The sequence below is a fragment of the Pinus tabuliformis genome, chromosome 2_2, assembly GCF_031772625.1.
Source record: "Pinus tabuliformis cultivar Carrire ecotype Pingquan chromosome 2_2, CPIR1, whole genome shotgun sequence".
Lineage (NCBI taxonomy): Eukaryota > Viridiplantae > Streptophyta > Pinopsida > Pinales > Pinaceae > Pinus > Pinus tabuliformis.
The window spans coordinates 1,067,879,098-1,067,893,524 of NC_142300.1; the positions used below are offsets into that span (position 1 = coordinate 1,067,879,098).

Sequence of the window (14,427 nt, forward strand, 5' to 3'; positions counted from 1 at the left end):
ATTCAATAACAGTTTCTGTAGATATCTACAAGACCTATATTATGCTTCTATTTTAGTGTTATTTATATTAATTCTTGATTTCAGATTCTGATTTAATTGGTTTAGGTATGACTTTTAATGTTTTAATATTATATTTATTATTTTTTGCTATGTTATTGTGTTTTAATGTAATATCTGATCTGTTCATAATGAAACTACATATGTGGTGTTAAAGGAAAAACCATTACCTCAAGAATGCTAAAATGCGACAAAATTGATGTGCATGAACATTCCTAATCGATGTTAAATACTGTTGGTATTTCAGATATTGACTTAGTGAGTGTACATTATTTTGTTAGTTCAATATATATGTAGGTTTTTGCAATTTACTCGTAATTATTTTTTTCCTAGTTTTTATGTATCAATTTTTTAATTTTGACAGTGCCCATTAGCTCCAAAGGGGCATGAAGTACTCTATGTAGGTGAGAAAGTTAACATATTAGATATATATGATGGTTCCGTTGTTGGCATTCGATGAATTTAGTCACTTTCTATGATCCATGGAGTGCTACTTGGTCCCGGAGATGAAAATGCAAATGTCATTAATGTCACAAGTAACATCTCCCTTTCGTATGAAGATAAAATAGATGTATGTTCATTTGAAGGACAAGGAAAGGAGTCTCACTTAGTCGACAAAGAAGTATTTAGAAAAGTCATCGATCTAGATGGTCTTCATGTTCTTGTCATAGACATGTTTTTTTTGAAAGTATTGTCTACTGTTCGATTTTTCTCATCAAATAGTATTGGATCAATGCTCATTTTTATGAATTAGTGAATAATTAGTTGCAAATATAATTATATATTGTAGTACCTGAATTTATATATATTGTAGTACTTGATATATATTGACTTGATGTACTTTTACTTCTAACATATACAGAGTCATAAATATTTTATTTGTGATATTAGTAAAAAAAAATTCATTGAAAATGAACATGATTAAGCTATCTATTGTTGTACTTTTCCTTTACAAGAATTGAAATTATTGATATTTTATCATTTATTTAAAAAAACTGTTCAAAATGGATGCTAAGAAATTAACTTTTCCATCCTCACATGTCTTTTTTATGATGGACATATTCATAGTTTTCTTTTGAAGTGTGAATATATTATATATTACCTGGTTTAAACTACAGTTTTTTTCTTTGTAGTGAAAACGAATACTTAAAAGACTTTGTTTTCATAGTTTTATTTTGAAGTGTGAATAGAATATATAGTACCTGGTTTAAACTGCAAGATTTTTTCTCCGTAGTGAAACAAAATAATTAAAAGATTATGTTTCCTAGACCATGACAGACAATGCTACTCCAAGGAAAATTAGTTGTAAAGTACTTGAGTAAATAAGTTATTTGTTTGATTGTACAATTTAATGAGATATCAAAGAATATGAAAAATGTTTTTGTTGTGAGTTCATATGGATATAAAACATATCTAGATATAAAACAATGTCATTGTGAGATGTACACTAAGAGCAGGCTAGGTAATTGTAATTAGATATGCAAAGGGTTGACTGGTATTATGGCTTTGTAACTTTGTGAAGTGCTAACATTAGTCAGCCATTAGTCATAGCTACATGTAACAAGAATTTGTTTAGTGAAGGTGAGATTGAGAATGAGAATGGATTCAGGAAGAGAAGGGTTTGTATCATAGGAGCAGGGATGAGTGGTCTCCTTGCAACCAAATATTTACTAAGTCTAAATATGAATATCATAGTCTCTAAAGCAAAACCAAGAATAGGAGGCATGTGGAGAGAAACATTTGCTTCAACAAAGCTACAAACCCCTCTCCCTTCCTTTGAATTCACTAATTTTCAATGGCCAAGCCATGTAACTATCCAATTCCCCTCTCACTCTAAGGTATTGGACTACTTCCACAACTATGCCAAACATTTTGGATTGCTTGACTACATTTAGTTAAATTCAAAAGTGGTGGAGATTCGACATAGAGAAAGGTATTGTGAAAAGGGTTTAGTTCATGTTGGATTATGGGGTAAGAATGGAAGCCCATATGCAGACAATACAACTTGGGAAGTGGGTGTACAGAAAAGCAATGCAAAATCCATATGGGTATAGATTTAAAATAATTTAGAACATAGTTTCTCCATGTTATAAATAATTTTTCTCCATGTTATAAATGAAATTATTTTTAAATTTCAATAACACCATCCATTTTGATCGTTATTGATTATATTATGTTTGATGGGGATATCAATCATTGTGAGATGGAAAATGTAGGATTTGTGTTCCTTGGGCCTTTGACCTTACTCCTATCAAAGAATTTTTCATATCCTATTATGGAGGCCTTTTAGAAGGAATGGAAGTTCACTATGAGGGAGAATTTTTTTCTTTGCATTTATAGGTTGTCCAAATATCTATCTAAACCTTGGTTTGATATGTTCAAAATTGTAAATATCAATTTCAATATGTAATATATTAGCAATTTTGAGTAACCCTAGGATATGGAATATGATTTAGATTTGTATGAGATAATATCTATATTCCAATACATTTAATGCATTGTTTAGTTTCAAGGTGCCATTACACAGGCACAACACATATCAAGAGTTAATGGGTCACCACTACCCCATTCAAGTCGTATAATGTAGTTTTATTTTTTGCATGTATAATGCACCTTGCTACTCTGCATGTTACTACTCACAACAAAAATTTCCTTCCTAACTGAGATTATATTGAATGTGTTTTCATTTTTTGGTTTATGCAGTGGCATCATTTTGATTTCTTAGTCATATGCCTAGGTAGATATGGGGATGTGCCCAAGATCTCATCATTTCCTCCTAATAAAGGTCCAAAAGTATTTCAAGGAAAAGTTTTGAATACTATGGACTATTAAATTTTGGATGAAAGGAGTGCTTATGAGCTTATAAAAGGAAAATGGGTTGTAGTTATTGAATTCCAGAAGTTAGCAATTTATTTTTTTATGGAATGCACTAAGGCAAATCAAGTTAATTTGTTAGACAATAAATATGCTATAGGATTTTTGTTTCTCATTGATATAATAATATGGCTATTAATGGATTCTTTCTAATTCTTGGGCGAAGGAGGTGGCTATCCTTGTACAATGGTATTCAAAATAGTGCACTAGACAATTCCTTCTTACAAGGTTTGGGGATCCCCTTTGTCATTTCTTTATGGTACACATTTTTTGCAATTGTTACTTGAAAAGTCTGGTCAAAGTTTTATGTAGAGCATAGTATTGTGCTTTTTTGCACCCATAGTTGGTTTTCTTTTAATTCATTGGGTTCTTTAAAGCATAAATCATGGATAAGATTCAATGTAATTTGTTGAATTTGTTTGGTAGACCACAATATTTTTTTATAAGTGCTGATAATGTGGCTGAAATTTACATTAACCCTTACTCATCATCCAAAATTCTGTGAACACATTGAAATATTTGTCTAGAAATTGTGCATAAGTGTCCTTGAAACTTGAAATAGCTAAATTAGATAGGTAGAACATTACAGTATAATACATACATATTTTACCTGTATTTCCATGTGAAAATAGCCCCTTGTTAAATTTTTTTATCATTTAAATCCATGTTCAGTGTTCGAGTTCATTGTTTTTTCTTCTTTTTCTATAGAGATGGGCAATGTCTGAGTTTGTGGTGCTTTACCTTCTTTGGAAATTTCCATTGCGAAAGTATGGCCTTATTCCAGATCACAAGTTTCTTCAAGAAATTTCTTCTTTCCCAATCACATGAACTCTAGATAATTTATTTCCAAAAGCAAAGGAATGTTTCATATTCTTTCAAAAATTTTCCAATTTCAGTTTTTTTTAGCAGGGGGATCATACTAGATGATGAAATAGAGGTTGGAGTTGATCTTCTTGTATTTAGTACTGGTTATGACGGGGAGAAAAAACTGAAGAGCATACTTCCAACGCGTTTTGTAGACGTCCTCTAGAAATCAGTTGATCCACTTCCTTTGTACAAGTTTGTTATTTACTACGACCCTAGATTTTTTTTAACTTTTTCCAATTGTTGTTTCAAGCACTTCAATTTAATGTGAAAAAATGCATAGGCCACGTTGATGAAGTTTAAACCCTCAAATCCTAAGTGACTTTTCCATTGAGAACAAACAGGGGGCTCATCCATCCACACATTCCTCATATGACAATTCTTGGCTATCCATAAAGTTTATCAAATCTGCATTCTTCTGAAATACATACTCAGTGGCTGACCCATTTTCTATTTGGAAATTTTTCCATTCAAGTATCAAGGAAATGGAGGCAGATACAGAAAACTACTTCAAGCATATCAAGAAAATTACACCCTTCTATTGGAGATCGTGTTTTGCCACTTTTCAGATATGGGACAATGATAATCTTTGCAGGGACATGGGATGGAATCCAATGAGAAAGAAGAATTGGTTTTTCGAGCTTTTCTATCCATACAATAATCTTGACTATTTGAGAAGAGTTTGTATGTTGAAAACTAGAATGAGCTTTCTTAAGTTTCTTTTGATTGTCTTGAGTTGTGGAAAATCTCTTAACTGGAAGTAAAACTTCATGCCCTTCTTCCTATTTAACCTCTACTAATTGAATGATTCTGTGAAAAGTCCAAATGTATTGATTTTTGCAACTTGGTCTTCAAATAATATCCTTCACATCAGTCACTATGTGTACTAATTTTAGTAACTTTCTCTTAAAAAAAAATCCCTCACATCAGTCACTCTGTGCAGTAATTTCGAGGGGTATTAAATGCATTGATGAATATGAGAATACTTAACCCATATATGATATTGAGCTTGAATCTCCAGAATTCATAATGAGACACATCATGACCTGGGAAGCTCAACAATTCTCATGAATCCATCCTTCAAGAATAATTCAATGGATAATTGATCTTTTCCTTACTTCATGTAAACTTCTAAACAATGTAGGCAATAAAGTCCTCCTCTAACATCATTTCTAGTAATATATACAACCTCAAAACAATGCTTATATCCAGTCAATAACATACTTCTTTGCCCCATTCTATCTAGTTTCTTTGCTTCTACAAACTCTTCGAAAATTTCTTTAATACAATAGAAGTTTCACCAAAATGAAGTCCCTCAAGAAGGAAGAGCATGTGAAGGAGAACGTACTCAGGGAGGTGCAGCTATAAATTTACTTGCCTCAACACCATTGTGGCCATGAAAAAAACAACAAACACTCCAATTTTCTTATTTTGCCTATATGAAAGACATGGCCATGGTATATTAAGGTCTAGTGCACAGAAAGTCCTATCATCTTAGGAGGTTCTTCTACCCATGAGATGTGCAACCTTGTAATTCAACATAAATTTCTTTTAGTATTTTTCGAGAACGATCATGAAACCTCTTGATAAAATTGTTTTTTGTGTTGTTCTTTTGAGGAGATTTTCAGTAAGCTTGATAATGAAAGGGATTTCACACCCTCATTGTATACCATAATACATTTATACTGCGATGGAATAGACTAAGGATGACATGTTGTTCCATATTACTTAACCATAACAAACTACATACCCATCATATAATCACTCTGACACACCTATTCCATGAACAATGAAATCCCATGAATATGAATTTGCAGTGTGAACTATGAATGGGAAGATTAACCAGTCTCTCTATCTGACAAATGAAGGGAAGGGAATACCATGTTCATGCTATATTTTGGAAATATATATTAAATTGTATATGAATTGTAGAGCCTAACTGTAAATGTGAAGGTATGTAGACTTCAAATACTTGACAATATAAGTTTTGAACTTGTTACTGGTGAGAACACAATTTTCATAAAAATATACAAAAAGTCGTTGGAGCTATGGAATATGGCAGAAAATAGAAGTATGACCCTTCCTGCACATGATAACTCATAGTTGCATTGGCAATTTCCAGTGCAATTGGCATGGTTGCTTCTGCAAGTCATGATAAGTGTGTAAAGTTGTGGAAGTGAATGGCCTGATATAAAATAGAAATCCTTTATTCCCATGTTGTTGGTTCTTAATGTAACCATTTTGATCAAAATTATAGTGAGCCTCACATATTTGTTGCTTATTTTATTTTTAGATTAATTATTACTATAATTATCTGTAAATTAATAATCTTCCATAATTTATATGTAAATTTCCTTTCTACCAATATCTATATATATATATGTATATGTATATGTATATGTATATGTATATGTATATGTATATGTATATGTATATGTATATGTATATGTATATATGTATATATGTATATATGTATATATATATATATATATATATATATATATATATATATATATATATATATTCTAGAAATTATATCTTAAAATGTATTGTCTCATGGAGATAAGCCATTAAAAAAATCTTGCTTAGTTTAATATAAACGAAGAACAACTTAGTTTTTTTTCTTTGGGGACTATTGTGGAGGTAAATCCCCTCTGCGGACAGAGGCGATCCCTACTAGCCCAAATGGGGTCTAGCAACAACCAAACAATGCTAACATGCAGGTTCCTAATTGCAAATTAAAGACCAATGATGAGGGCCTACTTGGATTCAAACACTAGTACTTGTAGAAGAGTCGTCACTCCCGTTCCTTTGCTCCGACTGGTCACAATCCCCACGATCCTCGTGAACGGACACATGCACATGCAAAGAACGACACAAATACAAGCATAAAATCCAATAGATGCAACTATATATCAGTCAGAAAGGATATAACTCAATCATCATTACAAAGACAATAAGAGTGGAACCATAATGATAGTCGTCTATTATTGATAAACAACAAAGAAGAATACAACCATAGTTCTGACGTCAAATCCTCCTTTGGCTGGGTCATCAGGAACACATGCCTTGCAAAGCTTGTTGGGAATGGGGAACAAGCCTCTCTCTCCTTGGTTACTTGGACAAGAATCTCCTCACTTAAGATTTAGCCTCATGGGAATGAATAAGGCTCCTTGTAGCATGAACTTGGCAAATCTTAGACTTTGGGACTTAGAATTTGGGAACTTGGAGACTAACTTGTCAAAAGTAAAAGGACAAGCTTTTATAGATAGAGGGGAAGGAGTTAGGGTCATCCACAAGATTCATGGGATTGGCTTTATCACTAAGAAGCTTCCATGAGAGGTGGAGAACTACTTCCCTTCTATGGAGATTTGAAGCCCAAATGAACTAACTCAAGATGGAATCAGTTCATGAATAGGTTAGGAAGAACCTTTGTAATTTTGTTTGTTAAAAAATTTACCCAACTGGGCTGGCGTGAGTGCGACTCTGAGACAGAGCGCCAACTGGCGTGCACTCTTTGGAGGATTTCCCCCATTGGTGTGAGTGATACACAGTGGAACCGTGCCAATGGAAAAAGGGATATTTTATGGGTATTTTGTAGAAGGTGTCTTCAGGGCATATGAAGTACATACTCAAGGGGATACAATACAAGTGTTTTCAGGTTATGTCACTTCTCACAGGTCCTGGAATAAGTCCTCCAATGTGTGGGAAAAGGGATAACAGGGATGATGACAAATTACTGTGTAACAGATGCCCCCTAAAGCATGAAGCCTGAGAGAGAGAGAGGGGTGAAATGCTTTACAAGAACATGGCCAACTGAAAACAATGCCGCCAGAGAACCTGCATGAAGAAGTACAACTGATATCTCAAGTACATGATGTATGTGGTATGGGCACAGCCATCCATAGCAGAGTACATAAAAATCCAGATCCAAGGTATGGGCGCAGCCATCCAGTAAGGATCGATGAGTAGACTCAGGCATGGTCGCAACAATCCAGTAAATGAGTCATGTAGTGATCATAATAATCCAAAAAATCACAACCTAGATCCCAAGAGACAAAATCCAAGGTCTTGCGCTCCATCTCGACCCGAACAAAGTACAAGTTCAAGCATGCGAATATGGGAGTCGAATTAGAACATGCAAGAACATCGTCTGATTACCATTCAATGATGAAAACTGTTAACAGACGCGAGAGGTACCACCAATAATGACAATGGTCCTCAAGGTACTATAGGTACAATCTACGACGTGCGAATCAGTGAGCCAGCGTCGAACACCCATAGAATCATTCGATTGGAGGCCAATGATGAAAACTTCGCGTCGATCAAGAAGAACCTGCCATTGAGGCATGCAGGCTCCAAGGCACCTGAAGGGAGTCTCTAGGTCAACTTCCTGGATAATGAGCTGAAGTCGACAGGAAGTGACCTTGATCGAAGGTGGGCCATAGTGTTTCCCACATCATTGACACGAGACAGAGAAGGATAAGATGTTTTGTGTGAGGTATCAGGGGGAGGCTGAGTATTCTGCAGAGGTCAACTTCTCTTGAACATATTGGCGGCACGACAGTGGACTTGGCAGTACTTGACATCAAATGATCAAGGGTCATGGTGACAAGGTAATGAGCAGATGAGATGTCAAACAGGATAACCCAAACCCATGGAGGCAAGTGTAAAAACAAGATGAGATGTCCCCACCCAGACACGAATGCAGACAAGTGCCATGTTCAAGAGCGACATACTGCCGACATGACAATAATTGTGGTTCCATTTTCCCCACCATTTCTGGCGAGTACCCCGGTTATTTTTTGATGACAAGCTTGATGGGGATAGCATATGCTTGAAAGGCGTCATTTCGACGGCATCCAATGTCATCAAGTTTTAACGAGTCTGACAGAGGAAGAACTCGGCATCTTTTCATGTTTAGAGAGTTTGAAAAGACAGTAGAAAAGGAAACTCCAGGGGTGTCCTTTTTCGTAAAGTTGTGTCTCTCGAGCCCGAAAAAGTATAAAACAATTCTCGAAAGAACCGCCTGACCATTACGATCAAGGAGTACTTTTCATGAGTAGTGATTTCGACCTGAAAAAGTAAAAAAGCGACCGACATCACGTCGTTTCATAACCATTAACGAGCCTAAAATGACAAGGGCCCGACAATCTTTTCGTCTTTACACAGTCAGAAAAGAGTTTAAAGACGACCGCCTCTTATTTATGTTTAACGAGTCAAGAGGAATAACTCGGAAATCTTTTCATATTTAGACGGTCAGAAAAGAGCTAAAAGCAGACCTCCATTTTTATTCTCTTTAACAAGTCAAAAAGGGAAAAATACTCGGCAATCTTTTCATATTTTACGAGTCAGAAAAGAGCTTAAAGTTGACTCGTCCTGGAGGAGCGAGTGGTATAAAGGGCATAAACTGGTTCCGGTAATGGTGGAACTGCTCAAAACATGTAATGGTCAAGAGGTTGGCTAATAAAACCACTCATTGTTGTGGTTCCTCAGGAAATGAAAACGACCAAGTGAGAGAATATGATCGGCCAAAGAGATGGTAGCAATGGAACGAAACAACCAAGGCTCATCTAGCAGAATTTAGCAGATAAAGCGGCAATCACAAGATGTGAATTAGGTATCGGTTCATTTTTACATAAGCTTGAACCATGGAGAACTCTGCTTGGATTCAGTTTCATGTTTACACAAGCTTGAAACGAAAAACTATGCTTGTTATAAGTTCACATGCCCCCAACATAATAATGCAAATCAAGGTACATGCCCCCCAAGCTTCATTGCATTCAATGAGGTGGATGGAATAAAGGTTCACTTTCGAGATCTTGGAAAGACTCGACTTGGATTTTACGAGATCTTAATCAAAGACTCGATTTGAAAAGGGAGTTGGTTCATTGTTTAATGAGGTTGACACAATAAAAGAACTATCCTCATAACCCTTGTTTCATTTTTTAACGAGCTTGACACAAGATTAGGAACTATCCTCGGGACACTTTGTTTCATTTTTTAACAAGGTCGCCACAAGATCAAAACTATCCTTGGGCACCTTGTTTCATTTTTTAACGAGGTTGTCACAAGATCAAAACTATCCTCGGGACACCTAGTTTCATTTGTTAAGGAGCTTGACACAAGGAAGGAACTATGCTCCGCCCGAACTTCATCATAATGAACAGGAAGTCGGGGCTTCCAAGAGTGCCACTCCTGGTGGAAGGACAACATCTCGGAAGTCAGAACCCAATGCCCCCAGGACACTACGGACGATGGCGACATCACTGGATACAGGCACGGGATAAGTGGCCACGTAGTTGATCTGTGGTGGGGCAGATACAACTGGTGGATAAAAACCAGGGGGGGTGAAAATTGCGTAGGAGGCACCAGGGGACTAAAGAACGATAATTGATCTATAGTCACAATTCTTCCGTCGTGTGGAAAGCAAACCACACGGAAAAGCGAAGAAACAAGGGCCCCCATGGCATAAACATAGTCACGGCCAAGGAGAAGACTGAAATCTGGAGCACCTTGGGTAACCAGTATGTCTATATAGATGGTTTTGCCTCCCAAAGTAACAGGAAACTTCGGGAGGATCCCTAACGGTTGACTGGTTCCTCCATCAAATTCCAATAGATTCTGTGCGACTGGCACAAGCTGTGGGGAGCCCAAAGCTTGCCAAGTAGTGAAAGGCATGAGACTGTCTGATGCACCCTCATCCAAGACAGTGCCAGGTACAGCCTTATCATAGGCATGTACTGTAATCTAGAAAGGCACATGGGATGGAAGGTGGAAAGTAGACAAGTGACTCCAGTCGAAGGTAACGGCCAAACTACTTGGTGGGGGAATCGTATGATTGCCCCCTGCTCTACAGGAGCCGAAGGAGGACCCCCTTGATCAGCGAGGATAGGAGGGTCGTTCTCGGACTCAAGAGAATCTGACGAGATGAGAAGAACATGAGTAGTAGAATCATGATGCTCCTCCGTAATAGAGTAATGAACAGGTGGTGAACCCAAGTCAACACTCTCTCTGACCAATGGTTGTTCTGGAGCAGACTTGGCACAGCCAGGGTCGGAAGGAGGAGGACAGAAAAGAGAAGAATCTAAGTCGATCTCTTTGTCTACAAGGAGGGGGTCAGAAGAGAGCCTCTGATAACCAACAGGAAGTTGGGGTGAAGAAGCTGTAAGACTTTCCAAAACAGCGGAAGCTTTATCCATGAGCGGACAAAGGTGAAGGGGATGATTGCCTTCACATAGTCTACAGGGGATTCGAATCTTCCCTTTCTTCTGAATGTTGTCAGTTGATAGGGTGGCATTGCCATGAGCTTCAGAGGATGATGAGGGACGAGCTGGATCGTGAGACCATACTTCAAGGATCCTAGGAATACCAGGACAATCACGAAGAAGATGGTCACCCTTGCACAACTTACAAGGAAACTTAACCTTCCGTGGGGGGGGCGGAAGGTGTTTCGACCTGGGATGGATTTGGAGCAGTAACTGCACTTTTAGCCTCTCGCTTATGAGACTTCTTCTTCTTCGTCTTCTTCTTCTTCTTCTTAGCCACCTGGTTACTTGAATCCAGGCTTTCACCAGGCGAAGTAGAAGATGAGGACGTAGAAACAGGCGAAGACGGGGAGAGGTCCACCTTGGAATCAGCATGATGTTGTTCGGGTGGAGGAGACGATGGAACAGGAGTCATTACACTCGGGACCACCGAGGTTGAAAATAACCATACGGGCAAATCGATGGTTAACCCAGGCAAAGACAAAGTTGCCATATACGGAGCACCGACATTTCCAAAAGAAGGAAATGGACTAGGGTTTCCATCTGGGGGAACACCTTGGCTGATAGACTCGGGGAAGGTTGCCATCGAAAATGAGAAAGAACCCTACTCAACCTAACAAAAAGAAGATATAACAGGGTAAATGTGAATCGTGGCCTTAATAAATTTTAAGACACAGGAACAAAACTTGACCTTTTCATTTTTAAAGAGTCGAGAAAAGAACAAAAGATGACTCTAGTCGCCTTCGAATGTTTAATGAGCCTGAAGTGACAAGTGCTCAAATGGACCTTTTCTTTTAGGGAGTCCGAAAAGGAACGAAAGTGACTACTCTGGAGAGCTAGGCAAAAGGGTTTACGAAACAAATCCATAAAACTGCATATACACCTTGGCAGTCATATGAAAACCAAGGACTTTCCGTATGGCAGTCAATCTTCCTGAATACTGTGTTCGGTGTGTTATGGCTTGTAAGGAGGAAGACACGGCTTCCTATGGATAAAGGATGATAACCTAGTGGGGTCTCCCCATATACTCGACGGTACGTGGGAGCTCAAATCCGTACTAGACCACTATTACGTCACGAAAGGAGGAATCACCCAACCTTGAGTGAAAACAAAAGTGACTAGGTTTAATGACGCCAGAGCACGTCTCTAGCCTAGACCTCTAAATGTGTGTGTTATGTTCCAATGCGTTGTTAGATTCATTCAGTTCATTTTAAAGTTGCTCTTGGATTATGTTTCCGTTTTCAGGCCCTACCGTATGTAATCTCTCAAAATTCCCTAAATGAAAACTATATGCCAAAATATGTCATTTCATTTGATGAATGCTAGTTACGAGAGGGTTTGAGAGCTTTCACGCAAACGAAATGATCACAAAAAAACAAATAACTTCCCTAATGCAGCTAATGGAAATTAACAAAATTTTCTTTAAGATCACTAATCACTAATCAAAATGAAAAGTTCTAATTCTCATTAACTAATACAAAGCAAAAGAGATTTTTTCTTTTGTTGATGGAAAAACGCACTAAACAACTTTGAGAAATGATAACAAAAGAGTAAAAACACAAATTTCACTCAATGCAAACACATTCAGTTCCCTAAATCACAAAGCAAACCTCCAAAGAATGAGAAAAATCCCAAAGAGACCAATGAGCTGTGTAATCTAGGCTCAAAGCGAAACAAAGCGGAATTCAAGTGAAAACAAAGCAAGTCACCCAAATAATGCAATAAAACGATTAACAACCACTAAACAAGTGCAAGGGAGCAATCAGAAAGTTGACTGGACTAATAGAAGACCAAAACTCCTAAGGAAGGCTCGACACACAAAGCCACTAGATGCCCTAGGACTAGAAATGTGAAATCAATAGAAAATGACAAACATCCAAAGGGTAAAGGTAATCTATGCACAATTCACTTGAAGAGTATGCAAATGTAATCTATGCACATTCTGAAAATGAGAATTCTAATTATGCAAGTGTGATCTATGCAAGAGAATTCTCAAACACAAGATGATTCTAATGTAATCCAAGAACCGATCAAGTGCAAATCAAGAAAATTGGGTGAGATTTCCAAAGATAAAAAAATAAAAACACTTACAGGCGATTAACACTCATACACAATTTAGGCCCCCCCCCCCCCGGCGAATGAGGGGGAATTGTTTTTGCAAAAACAAAAGCAAAAAGATGCAAAATTGTGAAAAGACTGGGACAAACCTCCAAGTAATGACCAAAGGAAATAAAATTAAGAATTTCTCAAAAAAGATAGTCAAAATCAGTCAAACAAGACTCCAACACACTCAAGTAGTCAAAAAAGGGTACCCAGAACAAAAACCAAGCTCAGGAGGCTCAAAAACATGCAAACTTCAAAAGTTCCCAGGCTTGGCACGACTGTCAGGCTGAAAATAGTGTCTTTCAGTGATTGGCGTCGATTGTCAATGTGAAAATGGCACCAACGGGTGTGACTGTAACGCTATAAAAGAGCGCCAGCCGAGTTTTCTATGGAAAAATAAAAAACAAACGAGCCAAAGCTAAGTCAACAGTACCCAGGTACACCAAGGGGCAAGAAGCAACACAGGGACTCAACCCAGAAAGCTAGTCAAGCAGGAGAAACCAAGAAACAACCAAGAAACAAGGCAAGTTCCAAGCCGTTCAGCTCGTAAACCAAACCGGAGATGGACTGAAGTGGCGTTGATCTACTTTGCTAATGCAAAGCAATAGCGTTTCGAAGGCTACCTGGCCATACTTCAGGCTCCGTCTAAAGTTTACAAATCAAACAACAAGACAAAACGAAGAACAAGACAAAAATCCAACTCCCCAGTGGAGTCGCCAAATTGTTGTGGAGGTAAATCCCCTCTGCAGACAGAGGCGATCCCTACTAGCCCAAATGGGGTCTAGCAACAATCAAACAATGCTAACACGCAGGTTCCTAATTGCAAATCAAAGACCGATGATGAGGGCCTACCTGGATTCCAACGCTAGTACTTGTAGAAGAGTCGTCGCTCCCGTTCCTTTGCTCCGGCTGGTCACAATCCCCACGATCCTCGTGAACGGACACCTGCACATGCAAAGAACGACACAAATACAAGCATAAAATCCAATAGATGCAACTATATATCAGTTAGAAAGGATATAACTCAATCATCATTACAAAGACAATAAGAGTGGAACCATAATGATAGTCGTTTATTATTGATAAACAACAAAGAAAAATACAACCATAGTTCTGACGTCAAATCCTCCTTTGGCTGGGTGATCAGCAACACATGCCTTGCAAAGCTTGTTGGGAATGTGGAACAAGCCTCTCTCTCCATGGTTACTTGGACAAGAATCTCCTCACTTAAGATTTAGCCTCATGGGAATGAATAAGGCTC

At 37.7% G+C, this 14,427-nt stretch overlaps 1 pseudogene; it reads left to right on the plus strand.

Annotated features, from left to right (window-relative positions):
- LOC149197078 (putative flavin-containing monooxygenase 1) overlaps positions 1–14,427 on the plus strand; it is a 73,058-nt pseudogene that overhangs the window by 36,132 nt on the left and 22,499 nt on the right.